The following is a 22196-nucleotide window of genomic DNA, read 5'->3' on the forward strand; positions in this document are numbered from 1 at the left end:
GGTATGTGGTACATCCTTTCCATATTTATAAAGAAAGAAGAAAACTGGTTGTTTTCAGAGCCCCAGGGGCTATAGATCTAAAATTCATACTATGACAAGGGCTTCGTCAAACTTTCATGTCTACAACTTTTTTTATCCAGTTCTGAGTGTCAGCAGAGATGCCCTTTACTCTCATGCAAAGATTCTTCATACAATAGAAGAATAGCAGATTAATGTAGTGAAAAGAGAATTGTGTCTGTGGAATCCAAGATTTGTTAAGACTAGTAAAACTACTTCTTTTACATATTTGGGTGTTTTGTTCTCTTTCTTTTAATTTTTAATTTTTACTAGAGCCTTCCAGTACAAATGTGGAGGAGTTCTTGCAGTAGTTGGTTCTTTTGTTTCAAAGTATGAGTCTTGGAGATGAAGCTCATTAGGTTTAAAATTACCGTATATTTGTTATTTTTTGTCACCTTGACACAAACCTAGACATTATTAGTTGAGGAATTGACTCCATCGGACTAGACTATAAGCAAGTCTTTGGGGCTTTATCTTAATTAATGATTACTGTAGATAGATCCAGCTCACTGTGGGCAGTCACCCAAGGAAGGTGATCTTGGGTGTATAAAAAGATAAAGTCAAGAAAGTCATGGAAAGTAAGCCAGTAATGTTTCTTGTTTTCTGCTTCAGTTACTGACTCCAGGTCCCTGCTTTGGCTTCCTGACTAGATTGGCCTGAGTGATGGATTGTGATATGGACTTAGAAGCCAAATAAATCCTTTCCTTCCCAAGCCAGTTTTGTTGATAATGTTTGTGAAAACTATTCTTGATTCCAAGCCTGACTACATCTGGAATCAACTATAACCCAAGCAGATGGGTACACCAGTGGGGTATTTTTTTAATTAAATTACTTGAAGCGATAAAACATACTGTTAATATGGATTTATTGAGGTAGGAAGATAGATCTTTAATGCAGAACTTCTATATGGAATGATCACCCTTAACCTTAGACATGCCTTCTGCAGACAGCCTGTATAAAGAACATGGGAGAAGGAAGCTCATGCTCTCGGTTTGCCTGCTTGCTCTTGCTCTTGCTATCAACTTCCCTCTTTCACTGGCATGAGGGCTTATTTCTTTGAAATGCTGACATTATCCTGAGACCAGCTGAGCCAACCAGCCTCATGGACTGAACAACTAGCAGATTCTTGGACCTTCGACTAATATACAACCATTGCTGGACTAGCTGGTCACAGTCTAGAATTCTAATATATGACCTTTACATACATATTCATAATTCTGGTCATCTATAAAACTCTGACTAAAACAATGTTTACGACAGAAAGTTAAGAATCAAACTAAGGTACCTCCCCCCATCCAATGCTATCTTGCTAATCTTCTTTATTTTCCTCCTAAATTAATACCACTCATCTATATTCTGTATAAACTAGATGTGTGAAAGTGATTAGAAGCACCAACTCTCTGGTTTTGTCAAGTTTGCTAGCACCTTTGATTTCCCCATAAATTCTATAATCTGAGTCTTAAATACCAAGGAAAACAGGTTTGCTTGTTTGCCTCATTCTCTTTCTCTTCGCTGGTCTCATGTGGATCTGAGAACATTGGCTTTGGATGAAGGATAAAGAAAGGGACTCTAGAGACTGAATCCACAGCCTCATATGTATCAAGCAAAGAACTAACCCACAGCCCAGACTCCACCACTCAGAACTTTAAATATCTGTTTGCCTGGGCTTCAAAACTGCAGAATGAAGGCTTCTACATTACAGATGTTTAGCACTTCTAAGAATTTGATGAACCTGATAATTTTTAAATGTGCATAAATGATATTTTAAAAGGTAATGCCAAGAATAAAGGTTTTTTTTTTTTTTTTTTTTTTTTTTTTATAGAACTGTTTTGATGGCAGGGAAACAATTGGCTTCCTTGAAAAAATAAAGCACTGATATGTCCACATATACATACAAGTTTTGCATAATCAGAAGCTCTAAAATTGTTCTATATTTTTTATTATTCCTGTCAGCAACACGGAGAGGACTTGGGCTTGGCTTTATCAACTGAGATGACACTACGGAAACCAGTGAAAACAGCAGAACAATTGGGTGGAGCTCGAAGAGCAGAAACTTCTCAAAGAACCCAAGCCAGGACAGCAAGTTGCTGACCTATCTATCTTATCTCTCTTATGTGCACTCTGCCCTTTCTCACTATGGAGGATGGAGGACTTCTTACCTTATGCCTCACTTCTTTAGTGGGTCATTTCTCATTCTCATCCTCTCAGGCTCTTCAGAAAGTTGCTGGAGAAACCTCATGATTCATGTTATCTCCTTCAACTCTGTATTATACATTTGTTCATCTCTCTAAGTAAACAAATCCGTCAGATTCACTATAGCTTGGCCTCTTCTCTTTCTATATTAATATTGCCATATATTTAAATTCTTCTTTTATTTTTGGTTTTCCTTATACAATCCATGCTCTGCATCCTTACTTTTTTTTTTTACACAAATGTAGTTTTAGACTCATTCTCTGCTAAGTAGATATTCACCCTCTTGCTTAAATAATATGTAATACCTCTACAGCCTATCTTTAAATATGATTTTTGCCTATACATTTAATTTCAACATATTTCAAAACAAATCTAATCCTCAGACACAGAGGTCATTCACTCTACACAGACCCCTGGTGTAATCAAGAGAATTGGTAAACATGAGCTGCTGGGGTTGTTGCTGGTGGAACTAGATATACTGTCTTGTAGTAAACTTTCTAAATCAGTAGTATACAGTAAAATAATTTAAAATGTAGAGCATTACATACATCAAAACAGTTCTTTATTATCACTATGAAGTATTATAAACTGCACATAATAATATGTGTTTTACACAATTGTCAATTTAGTACATTTGCTTCCCAGAGCATCATCACAGAAACATCTATGACAACACCAGAAGCTATGAGGTCACTTTTAAACTCTGTTATAGTATTTTACATGTGGTCTATTGACCAGATATCACTATGTGGCTCATGACTAAAGATATCTTATCTTTAATAAATGACACACTCATTGCTTCTGTCTAGGTAATGATATGCTTCCAAGCTTAGTCAACTCATGAATGGTAGCATACAGACCAAGCCAACTGTGTCTGGGCCTATAGCACATAGTGTTTCCACTTCACCAGCATGGACTCTGTATGGAATATGCATGCTACAGATGTTGAGAAAGATTCAATCTTACATGGAGATACACAATTAATGAAGGGACTATTTTCTGCTCCTGGTTTCACAGGCCACTGTAGTTAGGTGGGTAAAAAAAATAAGAATCTCTAGGGAATCATGGGCCATTGTGGTGAGAACTACATTTTCTTTGTTGGTAGAGGATGACCCAGCATTTCCAAACACAAGATTGATGTGAAGTCAGCAAAGAAGGCCAAAGTGTCAAACAGAAAGAAGAGGGCATAATGGGTTTTAGGCAGAAACCAACAGTAAACTAAACTGGCATACCACCAGGTGGCAGAGAAAAGAGAAGTTATGATTCTAGGAAGTCATAAGTGCTGATTCCTTAACACAGTAATGTCTGCTATGCAGCCGGCTCATCAGCAACAATAGCTTCTGTTTGTAGACAAGTCATTCTCTATCCATCTCTTTGTCATCTCATTTCATTATAACAACTTGGCTTTAGAGGTATTCCACTTCATGGATAAAGAAATGGATCCTTAAATACTTTTTTACATACTCTGTCCTTTTTAGCTGATAAGTAGTGGCATGAAGACTGGGACCACTGTGCTTAAGCCCACCCTATATTTCTCCTAGGTCACTAATTTCTTCTAAGCCAGTATACAATTTATACATAGGATGGATTTGACTGTGTTTGTTTTGTAGAGGAGAACCTGTTTCAAATGGCATGGCTCAAGGCTACTTTACTAATGCATAAAGTGTATAATGAGAACATTAAGTGGAATACCAAGCTATACGGCTAGAAAAGAAGGTCAATCTTCATGAAGTAATGAGGGATTAGAGCAGATGATAGGTCCAAGCTGTCTCTGGGATTAGAAGAGAGCATTTGAATTGTGCTGTTAGGATTTGGATGTGCAACTTGACATACATTTATGCTGTTCTTTGATACTTGGGGTGGATGAAGACAATTGGTGCTCTGATTATTGTTGTTGTTGTTGCTGCTGCTGCTACTGTTGCTGCTGTTGTTGCAGGATTTTTACTTGACTAGATTGACTATAAAACAGGATAGGGAGTCTGGAAAGTAATAGATAAGGTGAAGGTACATGAGCTGTTAAGAGCTAAAGATTAGAAATGTTAACACATAGTATATGTTCAAGCCATAGGCATATTAGGAGACTGATCAGGGAACATATGAAGTAAGAAAGACAGAAGTCAGAAGTGCATAATGAAGTACCAATGGGAAAAGAAAGCAGCTAAAGGATTGTAAAAGGCCACAATGACTTCCTTCTTAGAAGGGAGAACAAAATACCCATGTAAGGAGTTGCATAGACAAACTATGGAGCAGAGACTGAAAGAAGGACAATCCAGAGACTGCTCTACCTGGGAATACTTTCCATATTTAATTATCAAACCCAGACACTATTGTGGATGCCAGAAAGTGCTGGCTGACAGGAGCCTGATATAGCTGTCTCCTGAGAGGCTCTGCCAGCGCCTGACTAATACAGATGTAGAGGCTCACAGCCATCCATTGGACTGAGCATAGGGTCCCCAATGTAGGAGCTAGACAAAGGACCCAAGGAGCTGAAGGGTTTGCAGCCCCTTAGGATGAGCAACAATATGAACTAACCAGTACCCTCAGAGCTCCCAGGGACTAAACCACCAACCAAAGAGTACACATGGTGGGACTCATGGGCCCAGCTGCATATGTAGAAGAGGATGGCCTAGTTGGTCATCAATGGGAGGAGAGGCCCTTGGTTCTGTGAAGGTTCTATGCCCCAGTGTAGGGGAATACTAGGGCCAGGAATTGGGAGAGAATGGGTTGATGAGCAGGGAGGGGGGGGAGGAAACAGGTTTGGTTTTTTGTTTTTGTTTTTGATATTTTTTTTCAGAGGGGTAACCTGGAGAGGAGATATTATTTGAAGTGTAAATAAAGAAAATATCTAATAAAAATAAATAAATTAATTAAAATAAAAAAGAAAGGAAAGAGGAAAGAAAAATAAAAAATGAATTTTGAGAAATAGGAAGAAGTGGTTGGTTACTTAGAGGATTGAATAGCAATACCACCTCCTACTATACACATCTGTAGGACAGCTCCTTTTCTGAGTGTGAACTGAATTCAGTAGGTTGCTTCTCTATAACATAGCAATCGAGAAGGAGGTCGGGTTATAAAAAGTCTGCCACTTCTGTGGCACTTTCTCAATCTCCCTTGAATCATTCGCTCTAGGGAAGCCAGCTGTCATGCCACGAGATGGTCTTGCAAAACGGAAGCCAGCTGCCACATTGGGCAGCCTGTGGAGAGGCCATGTGGTGAGCTGCAAGGGTTGCCAGCAACAGTGGAAAGAGCTTGGAAACATACTCCCCAGCTGAGAGTTGCAGTGACTGCAACCTCGCCAACAACTCACCCACCCTTCATAAGCCTAACGGAGAACTGCCCACTAAGCTATTTCTTAATCCATATGCATGGGAGACAACAAAGTGATTGTTGTTTTAAGCTGTAAGGTTTGGGACAGTTTGTATGCCGGATCAAGTAACTGCTTTGGAAATGCAGCCCCCAAGAGTAAAACAGGACTGAACTTTTTGCTCACTTTGCAGTCACAGTTTATAAATTTTTCATACATACACCTGTCAAGTTTGAGGGTTCATTAATTGTACTAATAATATACTGTCTATACATAAATAGGTAGGTATGCACTGAGCTACAGAGGACTGAGCTGGCAAGATCACAGGCTCTCAAACCAGCATTTAGGCTCCACTTACTGTTTCCTCTTATCGCCCGTGTGGCCTGCCCATTAGCAAGTTGCATTTCCTCTCTGGCTGTAGATTCTTGTTTGTATAAGGGGCAATAATAGAAACATCTCTATGGGTGTTGGGAAGATCCTTTTATTGGATCCTAGAGCACTGTGAGCACCCCCGCAAGTACTGTCTACTACCATTACCACTGTGAACTAAATCTATAAGAGAAGAAGAAAGATGCACAGCATCCTAGATTTTCACACCAGGTAATAAATAACTGGCTCCATCAATTACCATCTTTATTTTCAATTCTATCTCTTGTCCCTTGATTTTATATATATATATATATTCCATTCTAGATGGCATTTACCCTTGTTTAGGATGATAAATACTCATGAACCTATCCCTAATGATATCCAAATCCTACTTGCAGATGTTATGAAACTGCACACGAATATGGAAGGCCCATCTATGCACAGCACAATGCCTTATTCCTTTTCCTGGGCTTGCCTAATGACCGCCTCGGCTACCTCCCTATCTGAGCTATTTCCAGTACAGAGGTACCCTCTAGGATATTTATCAGGCATCTGAATACACACGGGCAGAAAGACTGTGTAGGTCCCAGAAGCTTCTTATTGGTCTCCTTCACGAGTCAGCTTTCACGAGTACTTGTTACCCATGTTTGGGTCTCGGTCTGCAAAAAGCCCTTCTTTTCCTGTTTTTCTCTATGTAAATGCCTCATGCTCTTTAGGGAGCAGGATCTCTTGTAACCCCCATGTGGTTCACAGTCTGGCCTTTTTCTGTGTTGCTTCCAATTCTTATCAACAGCTCACATCCAAGTTCTTGAGGCGTCTCTCCCACTATCCTGAACTCTACCTGTAGATGGCGCTCTTGCATCGGTAAGGGCAAATAGCATTGACTCCCACATACCCCACTTCCACCCCACTGGATTCAGGTTTCCAGTTGACCAGAGATAGTCTCTCTCCTGAAGACATGGCATTGGCTATGTAAAGAGATCATTCCACAGTCTCTGTCCTCCATATCTGAAAAGGGGTCGCTGACAGTGTGTTTAATGGAATCATTTCTTAAGTCCCACCTGTATTATGAAATTGTATCACTGGAATGTGATAAAATTAGATCATCTCTCTAAGTCCTCTAAGCCTCTCTGTCCGATGTGGGAAAATCACAGCAGGCATGCTAAGAGGTGAAGGTGTAGTGATAAAGGTACATGACTGATATATTTATATTCTCAATGGGGTCTGGCGTTTGCTAAGCAGGCATGAGTGCGGGAGTTCAGAACTCTACACCAACATCCCCGCTAGCAATCCATCACACACAAATGTCTTTTTCTCATGCTATGACAACTCCAGGAATATAGCTTCACTTCCTCTCCTCGGGGGGTCTATATATAGTTCAATATCCCATAAACATCTTTTTCTCATCCCAAAATATCACAATCCCCCAAAAGAAGGTCTGATTTCATCAGTACTACTGTTGTATTTCTGGAAAGAACAGTGAGAATGTCTGATCCTGAACATGCCAGCTGAAGTGACAAATCTCTTCTGAAAGCCCTGTCCCATTTCCTCCTATCATCTCCAAAATAAGTCTACTTTTGCAATTGACCCATCCCTTGGATCATTTCCCTCAGAAAAGTCCCATGTGAGGCAAATAATCTCTTGTCATACAGCTGTCCTGTTCCCCGAAGGGACACTTACTGTTGGTGACCTGATGGCAATGCTATCTTCCAACTTCACAAGCTTATATTGCCTTTTTTATTTATTCTATTTTTATTTTCTACATATGAATTGTATGAAAGGCAGGAATGACTGTCTAAACATCAGATCTGCAGAAATCACCAACCTTTCTCCTCCCTGTACTTCATTTCCTTGTATTTCTCACTCTCAGGTTGACCACACTTGGCTGCTCTTTCTCCTCCCAAGTCCCCATGACAGTGGACTCTGATTATGCAAAAAAGCCACTTGCCAACCTCTCTGTTCCAGGACAGGGTCATCCTACAGATTTCTGATTCTATTGGATTTTAAGACCAGACCAGCCTCCAGATTAACTGCTTTTGTGATGTCTTAGACTCCCTTGGCAACAGAGGTAACAGCTGCAACCCCTTCCTGGTACATTTCTCACAGCTAGATGTGTTTTGAGCTTCTGGTCATCTGGGGAGATATGATCAGGAGTCAGGTTTATAGACAAGAAAGTGCAGAAAAAATTAAAAAAAAAAAAGGAAGAAGCAGTTTCGTAAGATCCATATAAAACACAGAAACAAGAATGAATTCTCAACCCCATCATGTATACAACTTCGTGCTACTCCTATAAGCAAAAACTGGAGGCCTTTCCGAATGTCCCCAGCTGAATGCTTCTGTTCATGTTGCCCTCTTATGAAAACATCTCCAAGCTCATGCCCCTCTCCCCTCTGTGTGGTTCCCACACATAAAGCCAGTTCCCCATGGAAGAACTGGAACTAAGCCATTCACTTCTTAAAATGGTTTTGATTCATGAATCTTCATAGGGAAAATTATTCTACTCATTGATGAGACTAGAAGATTAGCCATTTGACAATCTCTAAGATCATTTATATTTCAAAATTCTGTTCATTTCTTAATAACACCAACACAAAGAACTTTCAGAAGCATATTTCACTCTCCTTCCTTGAGAAGGAAGATATCAGAGTGCATGAAAATCCATCTATCTTCACAAGACCTTCCCAAATAAATGTGAGTTGTCCTAAATAGAGCAATTTCTGCCTGTAAGACAATTGTCATGGATTGTCTAATATAAATCTCATAAGATGCCTACAAACTATTATACCCACTTTACAGGTGAGGCAATGTAGGCACAAGGTTAAATAAATTTTACCTCAAGGGCATTGGTGAGGAGAACTTGAAACCACTAGATTCTACCACATTTACTCTCTTCATGCTTTTAGCAACTAAAAATATATGCAAATAGAAGCTATTATTTTTCCAGTGTCATGCAGCTCTAACCCTCTAATTTAGATAATCTACAACTTTGCTTTTAATAGGTTATCAATAAGCATATTTAGAGCTGTTCCTTGCAATTATTTGTGGTATATGAGTTCAAAATTTGTCAGAATAACAAAGAGGTTTTATTTTACAAAGGGCTTGCAAATTGAGTTTCTTTCATCTGCAAAACCTCTCTACATAAAATTAGACATCCTATTTCACATTTTATTTTTAGGCCATTCTATAGTTTCTTACCATCCAGTATAGTGAATATCAAAGAATCACAAACATCCTGTCCCTGTGTAGGGGCTTTTCTCATATCTCAAAGGCCCCTGTTCAAAAATTATTTTATAGACCAAGCTAATCTTTAAAATTGGTGTTTTTAAATAACACATGCCTTGCTCAGGTTGGGAAAATTTTTTTTATGAATAAGGAGTAATCAGTGATCAGCTCTCATATGTCATGCTGAATTTAACAGTAACGATATTTCAAAATTTTCCTACCACTTGCTTTATTCTTTGATGAAGCATCAAACTAAAATAATAAGCTAGATACACATAAGAGTAAAATGAAGAGATTTCCACTGTGATTGACAATGACAACTTACATATTTATATGAAGACAGAGCATTTAATATTATCATTACTTTCCTTGTTGAGTTATTAATAATTTCACATGATATGTGAAGTACAAATAACAATAATAAAAATATAAAAGAAATTATGTAAGTACATCCTTTTAAAAGATATGCTGCTTGAAAGTGAACTTCAGAAATGATAGTTTAAACTTGATTATTTAATTTCACCAAGTTGGGTGGCTCAAAGAAAGGGATTTCCATGCTTCATTATTGTTCTCAGCCCTTGGGCAGTCGGTATGATATAAGTTGTGTTGTCTGAGGGCACAGTCTCCTTATTGGACACAGTAGGACCTAATCAAAGAGTACAAACTCAACTTTCTCTCCATTAAAACTGTCATATATATACATATATGACAGTGTGTGTGTGTGTATACCAGTTCAACCTCAGGGATTTCATAGGCAAATAAATTTCTATGGTTGAATCTTACAACCACAGTCTATGTAGCTTGGAGTTTATGTGTTTTAATATGTAGAAATACATCTGAGCAAGTAAGCATAGTGGTCATTTTCCTGGATTGATTTTCTATTGCCACTATAACAAATGAATACAAACAAGCTACTCACAATGGCACAAATATATCATCTCCAATTCTGGAGACCAAAATACATTACTCTAGTGTTTTTTCATTTGAGACAGAATCAAGGGGGAGTTTCCTTGTCTTTTCCAGTTTATAGAGGCCACTTTCAATTCCATGGCTTCTAGTCTCAACTCTGCCTTCAAAGCCAGCACAGGCTAGTAGGGAGGACCTTCTACCCTAAGTCTAACTTTGTTCCTATTTCACTTTTTAAAACTTTGTAATTGGGCTGGAGTCATCTAGTGGTGTGAAATTTTCTTCCTCTTTGACTCTCAACTGATTGGCAGTTTTATTTCCCTTTTCCATGTCGGTTTTGTGTGTGTGTGTGTGTGTGTGTGTGTGTGTGCGTGTCCTCCATCCCCTCTGCTCTTATAATCTTTCTACTAACGACTTTTCTAAAAGATTTAATTGTTTACAACATATGTACACCTCTGTTGTTGTGTTGTTTTGTTTTGTTTTTATCTTACTATATTTTATTTTATTCTGTTTTTGTTGTTATCTCTTAGAAGTCTGCCCTTTACTAATGAGAGACAGGAAGGAAGTTAATCTGGATAGGAAAGTTGGTGGGGAGGAACTGGGAGGAGTAGAGGGAGGGTAAACTGTATTTAGATTATATTGGATGGGGAAAGAATCTATCTTTATAAAAGGGGGTAAAGTGAGTTCTGGTATCAAATTAGGTCCTCATGCTTTTAAGCTCATGCCTCCCACCATACACAGACACAGTTATGAGACATGAAAGTAGAAGCGGGTTTTGTGAAGGAAAAAGTATCCAGAAGAAGAATAGGTAAGAGCGATAAATATCACATCTCCTCTTCACAGATTCTAGAAATTTATTTATTTCATCTCACATATATTACATGTAGCATATATTACATAAAAGAATAAAGGGAGCTATCTTGATGAAGAAAGGAAACTAGTATGCTATTTAATGGAGGAAGGGGAGAAGAAACAAGGAAAGTTGGTTAATGAGTCTTGAATATGAGAATGTACCATGACATTTGGATAAAACTGTCATCATGAAGCCCAACATTTTGTTTGAATTAAAACAGTTTTAAAAGATATCATAATCTGTATGATTCTAGAAAAGTTTGCCTAAAATGTAAGAATTGTAAAATGTAAAAGCAGCATAAATTCTTAAGGAAGATTTAAATGCAGTCATGGACCAAATTTTAATGAGCAACTGGCCATATAAGTACAACTAAAATAACCTCAGATACTGTTCCTTAGTTTTTCACCTTATAAGGAACAGAGTCTTATTGGCATGGACTCACCAGACTGGCTGGTCTTGGGACTTCTGTTCCTTATAATGTCACAGTACAGTCAAAATCATCTTCAATTCCAGGGTGTCCCTCTTTCCAATACCAATTAATAAGCAACAGAGAGGAATAGCTGCAGTTTGTATATCAAAGTTTATCACTTGCCAGGATCAATATGCCAAGAACAACATGCCAATTGTTCTTAATTCCATTCAGAAGACAATTGTCTCTAATCAGTCAAATGCCTGGTATTGTGCTAAGATATAAGGCACATGTCTTAAGAAAAAAATTCAAGCCCCCACCCCTCTCTCTGTCTCTCTATCTCTCTGTCTCTGTCTGTGTGTGTGTGTGTGTGTGTGTGTGTGTGTGTGTGTGTGTGTGTGTGTGTGTGTGTGTTGTGCACATGCTGATGGGAATGTGTGTTCATATTTTGAGGTAAAAGCATCAGGAGCTATCAGTAGAAATATCACTTTTAGTGAAACATCAGCACATAAACTATGACTCTTATCCATCTCTGTTTCTCTCTCTGGGTCCTGGTTCAGGTCATGGCCAAATCTTACTTCAGCAGTTCTTGTAACTGGGCCACTCGGTCTCCCACCTCCAAATTGTTCTTCTCTCAAATGTAAACACAATCATACTTGTATGCCCCAGGCAGCTCAAAAGCAACACAACCATGATAATAACAGGTGCTTCACTTTGTCCCCTGACTAAGACCTTCTGTTCCATTTTGCCATCAGCCTTACTTCCTTTCAAAGTCCTTTTTGTCAATGTGATGAAATATACCATAGGGGGCCTCGGTTCTTCTGAGGTTTTTCCCTGCTGAACCTGCATTCTGAGAATCACTTTCGCATTTCCCCATGCTCAAATGATGTCCTTTCTTCAGAAACAAGACTGATAATCATCCCTTCTGTGGAACATTCTTCTACCCATCCACCCTGAAAGGAATTGTTCTCTGCTGATTCTTTCTGAGGGGTCACACAGGACTTTTTTTTTTTAAATATAAAGTATCTGCTTAGGCCTTAGATCTTTTACTTTGCTAAGTATCAAGGTTGCTCTCCCAGATTTTAAACTCCTTGAGAGCAGTCACTGCCTTTGTATCTCTTTGAAACATCTACGGTAACTAGCACAGTACCTTGCCCACAGCAAGGATACTATGCTCAAGCCTGTCAGACAGAATTTAGTGGATCTGTAGTGTCATCCTCCAGAGCACTGTCACCAGCGCTGTTTCTGCAGTACACTCTCCTTGGAAGTGGCATGGGAGGTGTATCTTTTCCCCTGTTTTATTCACAAACACAGGAGACCCAGAAAAAAAATTGACAGAGAGGAACCCATTGTGTTTTTTCAATAGAACTGAGTCACTTGTTAACTGGCCAGCTCAAAGGACAGAATGGACATGTTAGAGAAAGTCAAGTGCCAGAGCCGCAAAACTGCAAATGGCCTCAGGAAAATTAGACCAGAAATATTGAATTACACATCGCTACTCCAGAAAACAAAAGCCTATGGATTAGTAAGAATTCCTAATACTGTGAGGGATATGTGTGTACTTGCTACCAAAATAACTGTCCAATAATGAATATTTATGGAAAACAGGAGCTATGAAACCACAAAAGTGATTTTAGAATGCTATTGTCATCAGGCCTGCTAAATTATTTTCATTGTCAACCCCAAAATATCTTGAGTGGACAATACAGAAATAATCTAGAGCACCAAATTGCATTAGGAGAGTATTAGCTGACTCAGGAGACTAATTATAATGAGGTATTGAGCTGATTATTTCTCATCTCATTCTTAAAACCATAAACCACACCATGCAGGTGGTGGCTGCCAATCAGGGTCCATGTAGGAAGGCGAAAATATCCTTGAACAGGGTCACGTACTGTGGCTATCATTAACGTGCTAACCTTGGAAGCTCTTACTAAAGATCATTCCCCACATGGGAAACAGATGCCCTCCTCAGGGAGTGCTGCAGTGGTGGTGGCGGCCGAAGCTTCTCAGATGCAGAAAACCTCAGGTGCACAGGCACATGTACAGGCACGCGCGCGCGTGAGCGTGTATGTGTGTGTGTGTGTGTGTGTGAGAGAGAGAGAGAGAGAGAGAGAGAGAGAGACAGAGACAGAGACAGAGACAGAGACAGAGAGACAGAGAGAACGTATGTGTGTGTGTGTGTGCATGTGTGCATTGTGCATGTGTGTCTGAGAAAGAGTGTGTGTGTGTCTGTGTGTGTGAGAGAGAGATGTGTGTATGTGTGTGTGCATGGGTGTGTGTATGTGTGTGTGTGAGAGAGAGAAAGAGAGACAGAGACAGAACGTTGGTGTGTGTTCATGTGTGTGTGTGCATATGTACATGTGTGTATGTGTGTCTGAGAGTGTGTGTGTGTATATGTCTGTGTGTGTGAGAGAGAGATGTGTGTGTGTGTGTGTGCATGTGTGTGTGTGCATGCACGTGTATGTGCATGTTTTCACTCGTCCTCCCCAGACTGACACTATCTTGCTTAAGGAGCCAGTTTGGTGTTACTATTAACCACATGATTATAATTTGAGCCAGGGATATCCATCTGTGTCATAAATAACAGTGAGTAACATAAATACTATCAAACTATTTTTCTCACTCCTAAAATCTATCAGCCAGAAGTCAAGGCCATACAAATATATTTCTGAATCTATTTGTTGAAAACAAAAAAGAATATCATCATATAGTAGTTTTTTGAATCAAGCTTTAAAGTAAAGCTATTTTATTTTATTAACACCCTGATAAAGCCCGTGAGACACACTTTAAAGATTGCCTAGGATGATCTTGGTGGGGTTTCTTAGTGCTTCTGCCTGCTGAGTGCAAGCATAGGGAAATGATTAAGACTGGGTCCTGAATCCAGGCTGCTTCTGACTCCTGAGAGGGGTAGCGAATTGTCTTCTAATTATTACTTTACACATCTGGATGATCCGAGAGAGAAGAAAGGAGGGTGCTAGAATTTCCTCAGCAAAAACCACCACACGTGTCTGGTGGGGGCCAAGGAAGAGTGGGCCAAGAGAGGCATCTGGAAGATAATGTCCCTGGAAAGGTAACCATGTCCTTGTAGTACACGCCTTGCTTAGTCTCCCACCTGAGGGAATCTCTGAGTGTAACTCTATAGCTGTGTGTATTAGATTCCTCTTCAATTAAATTTGATCAACATTGCTGAATTCACTGGGTCGTCAACAAGATGGGCAATTTGCAATTAACAGAGAACTTAATAGATGGGATGTTATGATTTCACTTTCCTGCAGCACTAATTGGTTTACTCCAAAGGTGAGAGGCCTAAGTCCTGCCCACACAATGGCAGTGTCCTACCCTGATTCTGGCTGTCATCCCCCACACTGCCTGCAGAAACTCTCGAGGAAAAACGGAAAGCACCCACCCTGATAATAATCTATGGAATCTAAAATCATTAATACACTCATACATATATAAATCTACGCACATCTGAAGACTTATCTGTGGAAGGTTGCATCTGACTCCCGAGGACTCTCCATGTTAAACAATGAACCAACAGAGCTTTACAAGGGAGGCTCCTCAGGAGGAGCAAAATCCCAAGGACGTAGTATAGAGGTAAAATAGTCATGCACTTTTGGAAATAAGGATTTTGTACCATATAACATTTCATCGTATAAGATATGACAGGTTCCAACTGTTTAAATTGATTTAGCTATGAACTTTTACAGAAAATATCAGCATTAATACCTTACATTTGGTGCATATTCAATAACTGTTGGATTTGGAGATCTAATTTAACTTGACCATTTTTACCCCTAAGCTGAAATTATAGTCTCTCCCTTTAGGCAACATCTATAAATTTTGCCTAAATACTATAGTCCATCTTTTAGTTCATTAAAAATCAAAACTTTATATAAATCTAATAACTCACAATAAAATTGAAAATTATGCTTATTCTTATTAGGATGACTGAAAAATGTTTAAGATTAAATTTGTCAGACAATGTGTTAAAAGATACAGATATTTGATGCTGAAGGTAAATTTATAAGCAGTAGTATTTATGTATGTTCATGTATATTGCCTAGGTTGTCTAAAAAATTATATATGCTGTATGGATAAATAGATTATAGATAGATAGATAGATAGATAGATAGATAGATAGATAGATAGATAGATTGATAGACAGACAGACAGACAGACAGGCAGATAGATAGACAGACAGACACATAGATAGAAGAACTGGCCAGCCTAAAAATCTGCAAAGCTGATCCAACAATTTTAAAGCCACAATGTAAGAGAATTCTCTGTTATTTGAAGTAAGAACAGACCTTGTTCTGATGAGACTATCAACTGATTGAACAAGACCCAGTCACAAGGGGGAAGGCAGTCTGTTTCACTCAGTATTCAGATTTAAATATTGATCTCATCCCAACCTTATAGAAACACCCAGCCAAGTTAGACATAGTATTAACCATCACTCTTTCCCTACAGCTTAAAACTTATGTTAGAAACTTAATATCCGGTCATGTTTTAGTGATAGTTAGAGATGGAGTCTATTAAGCTAGGATTAGGTAAAGTCCTTAGGATGAGGACATTATAAGAAGAGGGAGAGAGGTAAGCATACTTTCTCATCTCTCCTGTGTTGTGATATCCACTCTCTTTAAATACAGTAAGAAAATCCTCACTAGACACTGGCACCATGTTCTTACAAGACCCAGAAGCATAAGGCAAATTAACTTCTTGCTATAACTTGGCAATGAAATTTCCCCCACAGGCTATGTTGTGTGCTTGACCCCCAGCTTCGGATGCTATTTTGGGAGGATCTGAATCCCAGCTGGAAGAAGGGGGTCATCAGGGACATGTTTCGAAGCTGATTCCTAGGTTCAGAAACTTCCTTACTCTTTGCTTCTTGGCCTTTGTGAAATGAGTATTTCCCCTTTTGCGACATCACTACCAGCACTCTGTCTCATCACAGGCCCAGAATCCACAGCATCAAGGACTGTGGACTGAAAGGCCTGAAACTTTGACCCAAAATTCAATCCTTCTTCCTTTAAGTTGACCTTCCAGACATTTTTTTTTTTGTCACAGCCATACAAAAGCAACATGACTATTCTTTATGCATTGCTCAGAGTGTTTTCTTATAGTGTTTTGATAAAGCATGAAAAATACCTTTGGTGATGAATTTTCACAAAGTTTTGGTACAGAATTATCACCAAAGGTGGGTCCCTTCATAAAATTGGAAGAAATTTTTTCTCTTTAGATTTGAAGGCATTATAAGCTACTGGTGGCCTAATATCAAGGAACTGCCAAGGGGCTGTATTGAATTACTGTTCCTAGCACCTATAAGTTATGTTGCTTAGGCACACTAATAGCTTTTTAGGCCTCATCTGCTTTATCTACTAAATTGTACAACACTCTAACAGCTCTGACTATAATATTTAGAATGTTTGAATGAGATGACTTAAGTTTAACAAATCTGTCACACTACTTCTCAATAAACATTAGCTGCTCAGTATTGATCATTATATTGTTACATCCCTGAGTCCTGCTTCTAGGCACTCTGAAATCTCAGAAATGGCCCAATGGCCTTATCTAGAACACATTTAGTATCATCCTGCTCTTGAGAATTGTAGTGGTGACTTGAGTACACAGCTTTATTGGCTGTTTATATAGATCATTTGGCCACAGAGCATTTGCTCGATCAATCTTTGAAGAACGTACTAATCCAACTAGACTAGCTTCTGTATTTAGGAGCTCAATGATGGGAAGAAACCCAAAAGCTCTCGCTGGAGTACTTTAGGGAGGTGGACAGGCAGAATTGAGTAGAATCTTAGCTGCTCAGTGGCTGTACCAAAGCTCCAATTACGAACCCTTCCTTCCTCAGTAACCCACTCAGGGTAGGGATGGAAACAAGAGAGGTCCTGTCTAGACATGCTTTTTTATTTGACCTCAGGAAGAAAGGTTAGAACTGTGAAACAGGAAGTGCCTTCTAGACTAGTCATGTGTAAACCAAATGTTTAGTCTTGGTAGGTTCATCCCTTAGGTTCCGTTTGATGGGTTGATTGACTTGATGCAGGATCTCTTATTGGCCTGGAATTCACCAAGTGGGCCAAGCTGGCTGGTTAGTGAGCCCCAGGGCTCACTTGTCTCTATCTGGTGCTTCTGTTTTGCCTTTGGTTTGTTGGTTGGTTTGGTTTTGGTTTTGGTTTGTTTTGGCTTAGTTTAGTTTGGCTTGTTTGTTTGTTTTTTTTCATGTGGGCTGTGGGAATCAAACTGAACATCTATTGTTGGGGCCACAAGTTACACACTGAGCTACATCTCCCTAATCCTCCTGAATGTTTGACAGAAGATGGCTTCACAACATCCCTACTTAACCCATACACCGAAAACTGTGATAGTGCTATGAGGATAAAGGAATCAGAGCATTTTTGAAACAGTCCATGAATCAAGCTTCCTCTCTCATCTCCCTACGACCCATTCTCTGAAAACTGTCAATGGAGTAGCCTGAACCCTCAAGGTCAAAGTGGATTAATACCCATTTTCTTTCATATCCCTTTTTTTTTCTCTGTTTCTATTCTCATCATGGATTGCTTCTTCCAGAACCCAGAGACTTCTCAAAATCAGTCACCTCCACTTCCTGGCAAAGTTGAGATGCACCCCCACCCCCAACACACACACCAGTGTCCTCTTGCCCTCTGTTCTCTTTCATCCCTCTCTGGGTTAGCACTTTCTAACTCCCCCAACCAATAAAGGAGTTTAAACATTTAAATGCGGGGTTTAAACTGCATTTAAAGAATTAACCCATTTTGCCCCTCGCTGCTCTAAGCCACGGGGTGCCAACCGGACTTTAATTGCTTTCTTCTGGTGGGGTTCCAGACAACTCCTCAGAAGGAAGGAGCGCACATTCCTGGCACCAACTGGCTAATTCAATTTACTTCAACGGCATTAGCCTCTGTCAGAATATTCATGAGCGGGGGAACCAGGACCCGCGGTACACGCAGGAGGCAGCCACTTGGGCTAGGAAAGGCGCGAGGGAGGGGAAGAAGCGGACCGCGCGCTGGTCTTAAAGGACTGTGACCAGGAGGACCAGGCGTCTCTTGTCACCCTCCTGGCAGAGAGCTGAGGGCCGCGGGCATTAGCGGATTTGCTGCTCTTGTCATCAGGTCTTTACTCCCAGCGATCTCGCAGAGAGACTTTGGAAATATCCGAAGGCTGTAAAGCTGTGACACTTTTGACTTGGGGGGAAGGGGGTGGGGCGAGGACAGAGAGCCGAGTTGAGGCGAAAGGACTCGGCAGGACTCCTGTTCGCCCAATGAAGAAGGCAGCGATGTGAGCTGGACGCCTACCACTGCGGAGTCTCAACGTCTCTGGAGAGTCGCCGGCAGTGCCAGGTAATGCTAAGGGCTCCGGTCGGTCCCCATGCATCTGGACCCAGGCACCAGAGGTCACTGGGAAAGCCAGGTGCTCTGTGCGCGGTCCATCTCTGCGTAGCGCCTTCCCCTCAACTCTCAGCAGCCTAGGGGACCTCCCTGCCGACCTGGGTTCCACTTCCTGGGACTTTTAGGGGACAGGATGCAGGAAGGCTTATACTCAGCTAGTGGAATGCTCTGTGTGTAGGAAAGCTGCTGAGCAACGGGATAGCCAGGCAGGTAGAAGGTGCTGCGCACTGGAATGTGCTCGCCGGGTGATGGTGACATGGGGAGCGCCGGGTGCCAGGGCGCTTGACCCTTCGCTTCCCTTGAGGTCAGCAGCATCTTCATACTGCCAAGGGAGAGGGTGCCCGAGTCCTCAATGAGGTAGTTGTGCTCAGAGCAAAGGATGTGAGGCACCCACCGATCGATCCTGGCTCTGGGATGCGAGGCAGCCCCCTCAACAAAGCTCAGAGGTGGGAGGAGAATGTAGTGTGGTGGTGACTCTCGTCCCTGCCACCTGCCGGACATCACCAACTCCCAGGATTTCCTGTCTACCAGTCCTGGCAATCCCTGGGAAAGCTCTGAATTGAGCCCGGGTGGTTTGAGCTCTGCTTGTCCTGGTGTTGATGTTTGGACAGAGCCCGGAGGTGTTGGGGGGAGTAACGGAAGTCAGATAAGGTGAAACATTCAGATCTACAAAGAAAACGCCTCCACAATGTCCCGACCTGTCCTTAGGACTAAGAGAGACTGTTAGCTGTCCTCCAAGCTGTGGCAACTGAGTATGGGGGTGGGGGCAGCAGGGGCAGCTTCAAGGCAAGGCCAGAGTCCTTTAGTTATTTCCCAGCTGAGCCTGTGTATGGAGGAGGAAGAAGGGCTGGAACCCTGGCATGTGAGAACAGCAGAGTTAAGCGCTGGGTAGATTCGGAGTTTACTATGAAATCAAAACGATTATTACTATTAATGTTGTTTTTACATGCTTGGACATCAGGAAGGATTGGAGTTTGGGGCGTTGATAATAGCATGGAAATTGAGTCTGTAACCGCTTTCCCTCACATAATGTAAACAGACTTCCTCTAGTCTCTGATTTGTCTCCATCAAAGAAAACAAATGCCTCATAATTGTGGTGTCAGGGACCTGGCTGAGGACTGTGGACTGTATCTAGCTGAGAACAGCACAAACAACAGAAAGTCTTAACAATAATGCAAGACACTGATTCCCTAGCCACTCTCCTTCCTGTCTCTTCTCAAGGTGGAGATAGAGCCACCCTGGACTCCAAGCTTGACACAGCTTTCCCTTCTGCTGCCTGGGCTGGTCACTCACTTGCAGTTGCAGAACCCCTATAGCCTTTTGAATGTGCTTCCTGGCATGGGCAACCTTCCCTTTAGTTTTAGGAGGAAGCCTCAAGGATACCTGAGGTTGGTTGCTACCCTCTTGGCTTAGCCCTTGATCAGCTCTGTTCCAGGACACAGGCTTGACCCTGCTGATGAAGCAGAAAACAAGGCAGGAATATGGAAGTCCTGGCAGTTACTGTGCTCAGGAGATGAGGTCAAGCCTCTGTGCTGCCCACATCCTTTCCTGCCAGAGAAGAAAGAAAGACAAATGATGTGCAAGTAGGACATAGATAAACTGAAATCAAGCTCCTAGCTAGGCTGTGGCCACTGACTTTGGGGTGACCTTTACTGTGCTTCTAGTTTCCCCTTTGCCAAAGGGCTGAGCAGCCTTTCTGACGGGACTCTACTCACGAGATGGTCTAATTTTGTATTTTAAAAAGTGCTTTGAGCACATTGAGAAAGGACAGTCTATAAAACACGACATGTTTAATGTTCTGTGAAAAGTTTGCTACTGCACAGGTTAAGGAGGTACATTTTTAGCATGTGTGCCATGTGGCAGTGTGACATTAAAATGGAAAAGTGAAGTACAATCATAAAAATGACTTAGTATTCTTAACATCCTTGTGCATACTTGAAGGAAAAGTATCTTTAATTTGGGGAGAGTTGCTGGGGAATTCAATCAATGTTTGTACTACTGAGCCACTCCCCTCCTACCTTTCTCCTCAGTAAAATTATATGACCCAGTTCTCACCAGAGAGGTATATAACTGTTGTAAGCACTGGGGGTTGAGAGGAGAGGCTGTGGGTTGTTAGGAGGATGTCAGGTAGGGTTTCAAGACTGGGATGGGAGGTAAGATGCAGAGCAGTAAAGTGTTCTAGAATGATGAGTGCAACCAGCATTGGTTTCCCTGTGTTCTCTGATTGATTCCATCAGATGGTGTGAGGTGTCCTTTTGCTACCTCTGTTAGGAAACTTCAAATCAGTGGTTCTCAACCTGTGGTTTACGACCCTTTGTGGGTCAAGTGACCCTTTCACGGGGGTTGCCTAAGACCATAGGAAAACAGATTTACAATTATAGTTACTGACAACAAAATTGATATTATTGTGATCACCATCACAATATAAGCAGCTATGTTAAAGGGTTGCAGCATTAGGAAAGTTGAGGACCATCACTTTAAATGATGGCAGTGCCTGCTCCTGACTTTTGCACTGGAAGACTGGAACAGGGAAGTATTTACCATCCCAGAGGACTCAGAAGTCTGTTTTCAGACCCTTATGTGATTCTCAATTTTTCTCTCGTTCTGGAGCTTCTCAGTCTACAGCTGTTGATGAATTTAAATAAATAGCTGGACCTCATCAAGAGAGCCACTGAGAAACACTGATGTCTTCTGGTGACAAAGCTATAGAAGGGTCTTTGAGCTAGAAAATTGGGAATTTAAAAATGAAAAAAACCAACTGATTTCTCTCTACCCATCTATTAATTCTTAGATTCCCCCCCCTCATGGTTGTGAGAACTGTTTACTTAGGCATTTTATTTACTTATTTGTACAATCTTGAACTTTAAATGAGGTTTGTCTAGTAGCAGTCTAGAGAAGGAGGAAAAATGTACAGAGACACGGAAGGAAGAGCTACTGTGGCTAGGACATAAATCAGCCAGGATATATGGGGGGTGATGAGAATAGGTCTTTTCACCCTTAAAAAAAAGGAGAAGTCCACTTTGGAAGAAAAAGAAGTCTGATTATTGGGATCCCAGCCTGAAACTCGGGCAGCTGATGCCGAGAGGAGCCAAAGGGTGGTTCTTCTTAGTTTAGAGACAGCAAGACAGCCTCTGCCAAAGGCGGCTGTAAACACGGGATAAAGATTTCTTTGTGAGGTGGTGTGACTGGAATAATTACATCTAACTGTCCATTCCAACCTGCAGTGCTGCAATCAGGGCTGCAAAGCAACAAAAATAAGAGCAACTGGGGACATAAGAAAGTGGCACTTACTACTTTCATTTGCCTTTCTTTTACTTCATGGTGGCACTTGGTAATGGTTTGGGTGGAGAGAGTAGAGAGCTGAGCCATCACTCTGTCTCCCCCCTTCTATTTTGTTTTGACTGGGGACAAGATTTTTCATGTATTAAAGCCAGCATATGATGCTATATTAAGAATGAT

The 22196-nt window shown here is 40.9% G+C and overlaps 1 protein-coding gene across 3 annotated transcripts in view; it reads left to right on the forward strand.

Moving 5' to 3' along the window:
* The first annotated feature begins 18317 nt into the window (after positions 1-18317).
* The window catches only part of Cdh20 (cadherin 20), a 245525-nt gene continuing 241646 nt past the window's right edge, over positions 18318-22196 (forward strand). For 2 of the 3 annotated variants that reach the window (XM_031379573.1, XM_031379563.1), the window contains exon 1: positions 18325-18689. The gene's annotated coding sequence lies outside the window, so the exon portion shown is untranslated. Of the gene's footprint in view, positions 18690-22196 lie in introns of all 3 variants that reach the window. The other variant, XM_031379558.1, reaches the window with a different exon arrangement.

The sequence above is a fragment of the Mastomys coucha genome, unplaced genomic scaffold, assembly GCF_008632895.1.
Source record: "Mastomys coucha isolate ucsf_1 unplaced genomic scaffold, UCSF_Mcou_1 pScaffold1, whole genome shotgun sequence".
Classification (NCBI taxonomy): Eukaryota; Metazoa; Chordata; class Mammalia; order Rodentia; family Muridae; genus Mastomys; species Mastomys coucha.